This window comes from Sphaerodactylus townsendi, linkage group LG03 (assembly GCF_021028975.2).
Source record: "Sphaerodactylus townsendi isolate TG3544 linkage group LG03, MPM_Stown_v2.3, whole genome shotgun sequence".
Taxonomy (NCBI): Eukaryota; Metazoa; Chordata; class Lepidosauria; order Squamata; family Sphaerodactylidae; genus Sphaerodactylus; species Sphaerodactylus townsendi.
Genome location: NC_059427.1, coordinates 128,563,430 through 128,572,421, shown reverse-complemented (window position 1 = coordinate 128,572,421; position 8,992 = coordinate 128,563,430).

The following is an 8,992-nucleotide window of genomic DNA, read 5'->3' as shown; positions in this document are numbered from 1 at the left end:
AGAAGCCTATATTTTTTTAGCCTCAAAACTGAGCTGGACAGAAAACAGTAAAATATATGGTTAGGAAGAGTTTGCGTGAGGAAACTGGAAGGTGTACAAAGCATTAGAGATGCAGCAAATTTTGTTCTGGACATGCTCATCAGCTGAACTTTCCTTGTTCAGCTGTTTGATCTGGGTCTGTTTGCTTTGGCACCAAACAACTTTGACACTGGCCAGATAGATTTTGTGCTTTTTTTTTTCAGAATTGCGGATGTGCAAAAGCAGGGCCAATTAAAAAAATCAGCAGTCATTAAATCATTAAGGGACGTGATTTGTTCAAGAACTTTCATGTGGCTTTGACATGTTTGAAACTGTCCTTAGTGACATGATATCCTGTGTAGGATGTTTCACTGGATTCTTTCCAATTCTTTGAAAAGCACCAAAGCATTCACCCTGGGTGGCATCTCCTGGAAGCAAACTAGTCATGCCAACCCTCACCCTCTGGTCTGTAAAACCACCGTTTCCCCTCACAATGTCAAAGCTCAGCACCTCTCCTCCCTGTCTCACCTTCCACAGACAAAACCCAAGGCAAATGTAGGGTTACCGGAAGAGGGTGGAGCTCTTGATTGTAACAGCTTCAAAGAAAAGGGGATTTCAGCAGGTGCATTTTTTCTCCTGCCTGCATATTAAGCTGCAATGATCCCCATATCTGTCTTCTGCAAAATTGTTAAAGGCACAGGAGCCTTGTCATTCTTTGCACCAAGTCACCTCCGACCAAGGCCATCTTTGGCCCATGAATCAACCAGCCCCGAAGCCCATCCCAATTTAAAATTTGCTCTGTGTTCTTGTGTGAGCAATTTCCTTAGCCTTATTTTAAAAACGAAGGACGTTGATTCCACCCCACCCCACCCCTTGTGATGTATTATCATTTATCCCCAGGCAACAAAATACAATGATGCAGCTGTGTGTCTTTACAGAACATTATTTTACAAGCACTGTCTCAGGCAGATGTGAATAGCAGCATGTGATACAAAACAGTGGGAATTCAGGCAAACAGCTCTGCCTCAAGGAGTTCACAACCACTTCTCAAAAACATTCTGTTTTCAAAATAAGCCATTCAGGCAACAGAAAGGGGCTAAAAATTGTTCTTCTTGAGCATTTTTCCTGAATTAATTTTTCATTGTTTATCTCTAAATATTTTGAGATGAAGGATAGTGGGTGGACATTGTATGGCCTGACAGATATGCTGCCTGTTTATAAAAACCTGCAACCAGTTTACTTGGCATGGTAAATCTTGAACTACAGTTCCCAGGATTCATTGGTTTGATGTCAAGACAGTTAAAACAGTTTGAAAACGGTTTAAATTTTAATTCACACACACACATATATATATACACATACACACACATTTTGCCATCAAGTCACAGTTGACTTATAGTGATGCCATAAGGGTTCTGAAGGAAAGAGACTAACAAAGCAGTTTGGCATTGTCTGCCTCTGAATCGCAACCCTGGTATTACTTGGTGCTGACCCTGTTTAACTTCTGGGATCTGATGAGATTCTGCTAGCTAGCCGGATCTATCTAGGTCCACTGCAGATAAAGTGTTATTTTATTATATTTTATTTACTTCACTTATAGCCCTACTTTCTCTCTGAGTCTAAAGACAGAATGTAGAATATAAAACAATTGAACAGCAGAGACCTCCAGTAAACCTGATGAAGGAATAGGATTATAGAATTGGATAACAATGCAAACAACAAAACTTTTTAAGGTGTGACACACCACGATACAGAAAGCAGGTAATAAAGGTAGAAGATGATGCACTGACCGGAAGGTGATACATACAAAAAAAATGCAACAGGCTACAAATTTATCTCCTATTAAGCTTCTGTGCTGGTCCCTTATAGTAAAGTTCTAATGACAGAAACACCCTCCTGTATATTTGTGTTTGCATATTCTGCAGACTGATTGGAGTGTTGGGGCCTAATGATTGTATTGACCAATCTATGTATTTATTTTTAGTTATTTATTACATATATATACTGCCTGTCTCTCATCATGGACCTCAAGTAGTTAACATAAATTCCAGGAAGACTCAGCACACCTCAGAGACTGGTCTATAATTTAGCTTATTAAGGTCACTTTGTATTATTTAGCTTATTAAGGTCATTTTGTATCACCTGTAGACAAAGCACCACACATCTGTCTAGTGTGTTTTATCTGTTTCCTAGGAAGGACATTCTGTCATAACAGAAAAGAATAAAGTAGGGGTGGGGGGTGAGAGAAAAGATGGGGACCTTAACTAGGTCTACAAAAGTTTCTGTCATCAACCAGGATGTTAAAATTCTCCAAGTTACTGACATTTTCTAACATGGTTTCAAAATGCAGGAGTTCCTTTTTGTTTTTTGTTTCTCTAAATGTGAAAGGGGAAAAAACGACCAATCTCATGTTGTCTGTCTTAAAAAAACCCCAACCTTATGTGATCATCTACTTAAGAATCTCATTTGCACATGTATGATCTTTTGTTGATGTTCACTTGTCTGTTGGTTAAGTGACTACCAACAACATGGGGAAAATGCATACTATAAAAATCTTTTAGGCATTCTCTTTTCTCCCCCTTTCCTTTCTTGTTGGATGAGAAACTAAAGGAAGTTGTCCTGTTGCTTTTGGGTCTTACATCTGCTATTCAATTATGTCTTTAAATCATAGTCCCTTAACACTGTGGTTTTCCCCTCTGCCTGTTTCCTTTTTTCCAAAATGTTAGAGATAAAAAAGATCTAAAGCAAAACCAACCCCTGTTCACAATTTTTCCTCTGCAAGCAAACCCTGAGACTGAAACTCTGCTAGTGTCATGCATCACAAATGTCACCAAAACATATGGAGAGAGACAGACCCTTGTAATGTCAGATAGCACTAAGACCAGTGGCTGGTGGCTACACTGAGTGTCTTTATAATGCAGTGCTGGAGTTTCAAGAGAGTTGCTGTCATCTTCATGTGGCCCTGGTTATTTTATTCTGTTCATTTAGTATTTGTTCCATCTCTAGTCCTATGTTTGAGGCCCAGTCCAGAGCAGCCATCAGCCAACAAGCAATAGCAGTTAGCACTGATATGGATTTCAGTGTATATGTATAGGAGGAGTATTTCCAGAAGAAGTAGATTTCAATAGGGGGAGCAAGGTTGTTGTTTTTTCTCCCCTAAATGAGAATATGTTCAATAGAAATTGCTCAAAATCCTGGTGTTTGTTGTGGTTACCTTTTGATAGCTCATAATAATGATAGCAACGTTATCGCTATGGGTCAGCCAGTCACTCCTTGGGGAAAAAAGAAGACAGCACACAGGCCTGTGGCATGCACACAGATCCACTGAATTCTTAGTCAGAATCACATTGTTCTCACTTGGTGTGAAAATCAATGAATTGACCAGAACATTGGTAAATCATCACATGATATCTAGCAACATGGTAGAAGAGATGCCCCCCTCGACCTCTAAAAATACCCCTGCTGCTTCCCAAATGACATCGCTCCTCCACCACCACCCGCCAGAAAACCACAAAGTCGTTGTTCAGAAATCGTAGTCTAGAAATGGGATCAGACAACCGGTTTTCTATTGTCTGCCCAATCTCAGAAGAAGGTTAGTTTGGCAATGACATGCTTTCTCCTCCACCCCTTCAGGACTATTTTTGCCCATTTGTGGACTGACCTTTCTGCAGCCAAAGAGGGAAGAAATCTCAGCAGTGACTAAAAACAGGCAGTGACCTCTGGAATTGTTTGGCCCATCTGGAGGAATATATTAGGACCATTTCAGAGAACCAAGCCAGGCAAATAAAGACAAGGCCATGCATCCGGACAGCTTAAAAGATGCACTTGGCTGGTTAGCTGGTTTTTTGGAAGGTGCTACTTTTCTCCATCTTAAAGAGCATATATCTCTGGAAAAGAAGAAGAGCCCTTTTAAATATCCTGGATTTTTAAAATGTCCCCAATCCAGCTCCTACCAGATGCCTAAATTCCCAGTCTTTGGCCCACCCTTTGCTTCACTCCAGAAATAAATCAAGGTGTCTCTTAAACCCATTTGTTTTCCTTCGCTGCAAACATCTTCAACGCAGTATCTCTGCCAAGCCCTTTGGGCTGAATCACAGGCAGACATTAGCGAAGAACACTTCATCTTACCAACCTTACGTATCTGTATTGTTGCTCTGGAGAAAAGAAAAAGAAGAGACAGATCAGAAGGGGGGCTTAAGAAAGGGGGGAACCGGGGAGGTGGTTCAGCATTGAAATGAAAAGGGCCTGAGTCAGAATAATGAATTGAGGACATTATCCTCGCTCTGCCACGTAGCTCACAACTTTCCCAGACCTGCATGGGTGACACTGACCTTTAAAATGTCTGGCAAAGATGCACAGTGAGGGATTCTATAAGCCAAATAGCCAGGCAGCAGGGAACCGTGGTCGTTTGTTCCCTTTTTCAATTATGTTTGCAAATACAACCCGAATCGACCAGTTAGAATTGCTGTTCCGAAATGACATGTCTGATTTTCCCTGCATTGCTTGTCTACTCATCCTGTAGGAGCTGCCATCAGGTGTAAGAGATGGGTCTCATGTGCCACCCATTCGGAGTCCTTTTCTTCTTATAGTCCCATCAGAATTCCTCAGGCCGGCGGCTTCACAAGTTAACTTGTGGGCCAAGCCTATTCCCAGTGCTGCTTCCTGATTATTGGCAGTCAGATATCAAATCAGGTGCTGTCCAAGACATTTTCATGCCTGAGGCTAAAATTCCAAATTATCTCTTCTCTCCTCTCAATAAATACAGGCCACAATCTGCCAAGAGGGTTTTTCCAGCTCAAGCCTTGTGGAAACAGGCAGGAATAGTACAGAGTTGCATTCATTTTAATGAAGCTTGAATAGGGGAAGTGTTGGGGGGAATGAGGTCTGTGGGTCAGATGCAGCTGTCTCCCACTCTACTATGGTCCTTGGTGCCCAGGTTCACCATCTGAAAAGAACCTTTGTTTTTGTGTGATGGTGAGACCCCTTTGTGGCAATGGGTATATGAACACCAGGGCCCTGCAGTAGCACAGAGCTCCCCAACCATGGTCCCCTGATACCCATCAAGCTTTTCAGGATGTGGACATGGCACTTGTAAAATAGAGCATTACTGGCTGCCATCATTCAAATGCAAGTATTTTCCTTGGCTGCTGGAAGATCGGGGGGACTGGTAAGAATCTGGCCTTTCAGTGTGTAGTTCCATTCCCTTTTCAGACTTTCCTTCTTTTTTCCCATTCTCTTTTCTTCTCCGCTCCCCCCCACCCCACCCCACCCCACCCCTCGGGCTTTTTTTCATTGTCTTTTTCCCCCATTCTGTAATTCCTTTGTAAAGTCAGGAGGGAAGTCTTGCATTTGATAGTGCCTCCTGTGGCAGCCATTTTGAAGTGGTCCGAACAGTTTCAGAAAGGTTATAGACCAGGGGTCAGCAACCTTTAACACCCAAAGAGCCATTTGGACCCTTTTCCACAGAAAAGAAAACACTTGGAGCCGCAAATACTTTTTGACAATTAAAATGAAGATAACACTATATATATTGCCTTTACACTTTGTAGAAACAATTATAGTGTGTTATGAAATCCATGAAGTGCTACATCACCATCATCAGCCAATCAGGCAGCTGGGACAGGAAAGCCAGAAGTGGGATAGATGTCTAGGGCTGTGCCTCTCTAGGAACAGGAACTCTTTCCCATTAACCCTTAGGGCAACCCCAAAGGAGGCTGAGAGGACCCAAGCCATGCGGAGCCGCAGTACAAGGACAAAAGAGCCGCATGCAGCTCTGGAGCCGCAGGTTGCAGACCCCTGTTATAGACCCAATGCAGTAGCAGATATTTCCCCCCATCAATCTACCCAGACTTCTTTGCCATTCAATGCTCAAAACTGGAACCTGAAGAAGAAAGTTGAGATGTACTGGAGTGTAAGTCTTGCTGGTCCCCAGACGAGGTCTGAATGTGGATCCTCTTTGGGGATTCAAAGCCGTTTTGTGTACACTGTGCCACTGGCTGCTCCCTAGAACCATAATGTTAGCAGCTTTTAGCTTTGTGGATGCTTAAAGAAGATTCTGGCTTAGGATGCTGTCCCTTGGTGACTGAGTCATTACATCAACTGATAGTGTAATGACAGCTTCTTGGCAGGAAGGTAGTCCAATGGAGAAGCTGAGAATTGCATCATGGGTCCCCACCAGATATCACTAGATATCAGCACTAGAATGCAGCTGGTGCAGTCTCTTGTATTGTCCTGACTTGGGAGGGAGCACCTCCAGGTTTCTTACAACTCCACTTAATATGAGGAGAAGTGGTGTTTGTATCTGTCCTTGTCCCATTTAGGGAAGTCCCCTTCATTCATTCCTGTAGAAAGCTGCCTCCTCCTCCTTCAGATGTTTGCTCTTGCCTGTTCGAGATGGAGCAATGAAACCCCATACCAAAGCCACATCCTCACCCAGTAGCAACCCACAAAGGAATAAGATACAGCCACCCAGGCTCTATTGGGAAGACTTTGATCCCCCCCCAGTGCAGATCAACGTTTCCCCCAATCCAGTTCAGAGCCATCTACAAAGATTCCTGTCTCTGGCTTCCTCTCCTGATTCAGCTTTTTGAACATCTATAATTTAGAGTGCCGTGTAGCACACTTAGGCAGGACACTCGGAAATTTGGGTTACAGGGGAAAAAAATTGGAGTGATGAGCCTCATAATGAGAGAGAGTTTGTAGGCTTTGCTCCAAGGGACACTGAATTAAACAGCCCTCTGGTGCAGCTGGACAGGCTATTTCTATAATCATAGAGCAGCAACAAACTGCCTTTGCCACAGGCTTTTATTTGAGATTCTAATAACAGGCTGTGGTTTTGAGGAACTAGAGCTCTCGCTAGACAAGGCTCAGTCTTGTCGAATTATTGACTTTGTAGTGTATATCATTCCCCATTGTAGCGAGGTAATGGCAGCTCGCGCTAACACACTCGGAATATGTTAAGGAACTGCACGGTGCAGCGATGGCAAGTTTCTGTTTTATCTTGTTAGACTTACCCAGCGTCACATTGGTATTCAACCCGGCTAATGTCGTGCCGTTAGGAAAAAAAAAGAGTCTTACATTAACGACTTTTGTCACAAAAGTCATTAACATAATAGGACTTCCACATCAAAATTGAATATTAATGCTACACCAGGCTGAGGTAGTAAGAGGGATAATTGCTCTAATACATTTTCCAGTCGGATTTTCGCATCGTGGTAGCAATTGCATTAGCAAACCTGATTATTAACACATCTGATACAATGGCAATGGCTAATAGGAGTTAAGTTGGTTCCTTTTCTTTCCCCCACTCAGGGCCACAGCCCTTGTTCCAAAACAAAAATCGTAGACGCTGCCAAAATCTGTCTGTGTGTCAGCGGGAAACACTTAATCAGGCTGGTGAGCAAAAAGGTAGATCAGTGACGAAGCAGGTACACTAAGGACTGCTCCAGAACTCTTTCCTGAAAAGTCCACTTTGTTTCCCTGGGCAAATCTTTCGGTGCCTCTACTTTCCATCTGTAAAATGGGAACTTGCACTTCCATGCTTAGATATTGTGGTTAGAAGCATTCTAATGTCATAGGCTGTTTCCACACAGCCCAAAAACTGTGCCCTAGGGACGGAAAAAACACCATCCCTGGGGTGCTGTTCGCCGCTTTCACACCTCGCTCACGGGGTGAGGTTTTTGGAATACACCGGCTTCCACCTGTTGCCGAGCGAACGGCAGCGGTTGGAAGCTGGAGTATTCCCTGTGCCGCTTCCAAATGACTTCTTACCTTGTCCTGGCTTCCGTCGCTCTGAGGAGGCCAGGGGACACGCCTCCTGGCCTCCGTCACTGCAGCCATCACCATGGGGGGGCGTGTTCCCTGGCCTCCTCAGAGTGACGGAATCCAGGACAAGGTAAGAAGCCATTTGGGGGACTACGCAGCTGTGCGGAGCCTGCTCCGCCAGCTCCGCAGCCCATGGGGCTGTTCGTGTGAACGGCTTCAGGGCTTGCATCAGCATAAATCATGCCAATGCAGCCATGCAAATCTGGCTGTGCAGAAACAGCCATAGATAATGCTGGAAGTACTTATCACTCAGAAACAAGAAATGTGCAACAAACCCATCCTTATTCTGCATTCCCTATTCCGCATTCAAATTTAGCAATGCATATTGGCTACAATCCTACGCCCAGAATACCCTAACAGAGCAATGGATCACAGGCACTATCACTGTTAACATCATGAATAATTTCTTCAACACTTTAGGACCACAACCCTAAGAATGGGTACTTTGAAGTAAGTCCAGTGAAGTGAACATTCCTTGCAGCAAAGAAGGCTGGGAAAACACCTCAAGAGAACTACCACATTCAGAGGCGTAGCTCCAAGGGGACCGGGGAGGGGGGTGCGCGATACACTGAGTGTGCGCCCCATGGGAGTATGGTGAGGGCGTTCTGGGGGCATTGCGGGACGGGGGAGATGTTCCAGGGCGGGGGAATAGGACGCACCAGTGCACCAGGTGCTTTCTCCTCCTTGCTACGCCTCTGACCACACTGCACAGTGCTGGATAAGACTGTCAGAGACTGTCACGACATCCTCGTGAGTATGTTTAAGGTTACAGCGATGTGGCCCAATCTTATGCATGTTTACTAAGAAATAAGTCCTATCAAGTTTAATAAGTATGAGAATACAATCCTACACAAAACGACTTCATGCTAAGCTCACTGATTTCAATAGGCTTAGACTAGAATAACTCTGCATAGGATTACACTGTTACACCAAAGTATAAATAAGGTGAGCATGGAATTGCAAGCTTTTTGATGTTTTTCCGTCTGTCCTATCATTTCTTTTCAAACCATCCTTTTGCAGCAGGACTTTATTTTCCATTTTTTTTCCAGACAAGCAATTGAAGCAGTGGTACTTGCCTAAAGCTGTTTAAAGAAAGCTACATCTATTTGCAATGTTTGGATTTCTGCAGAATTCCAACATTTTGGCATGG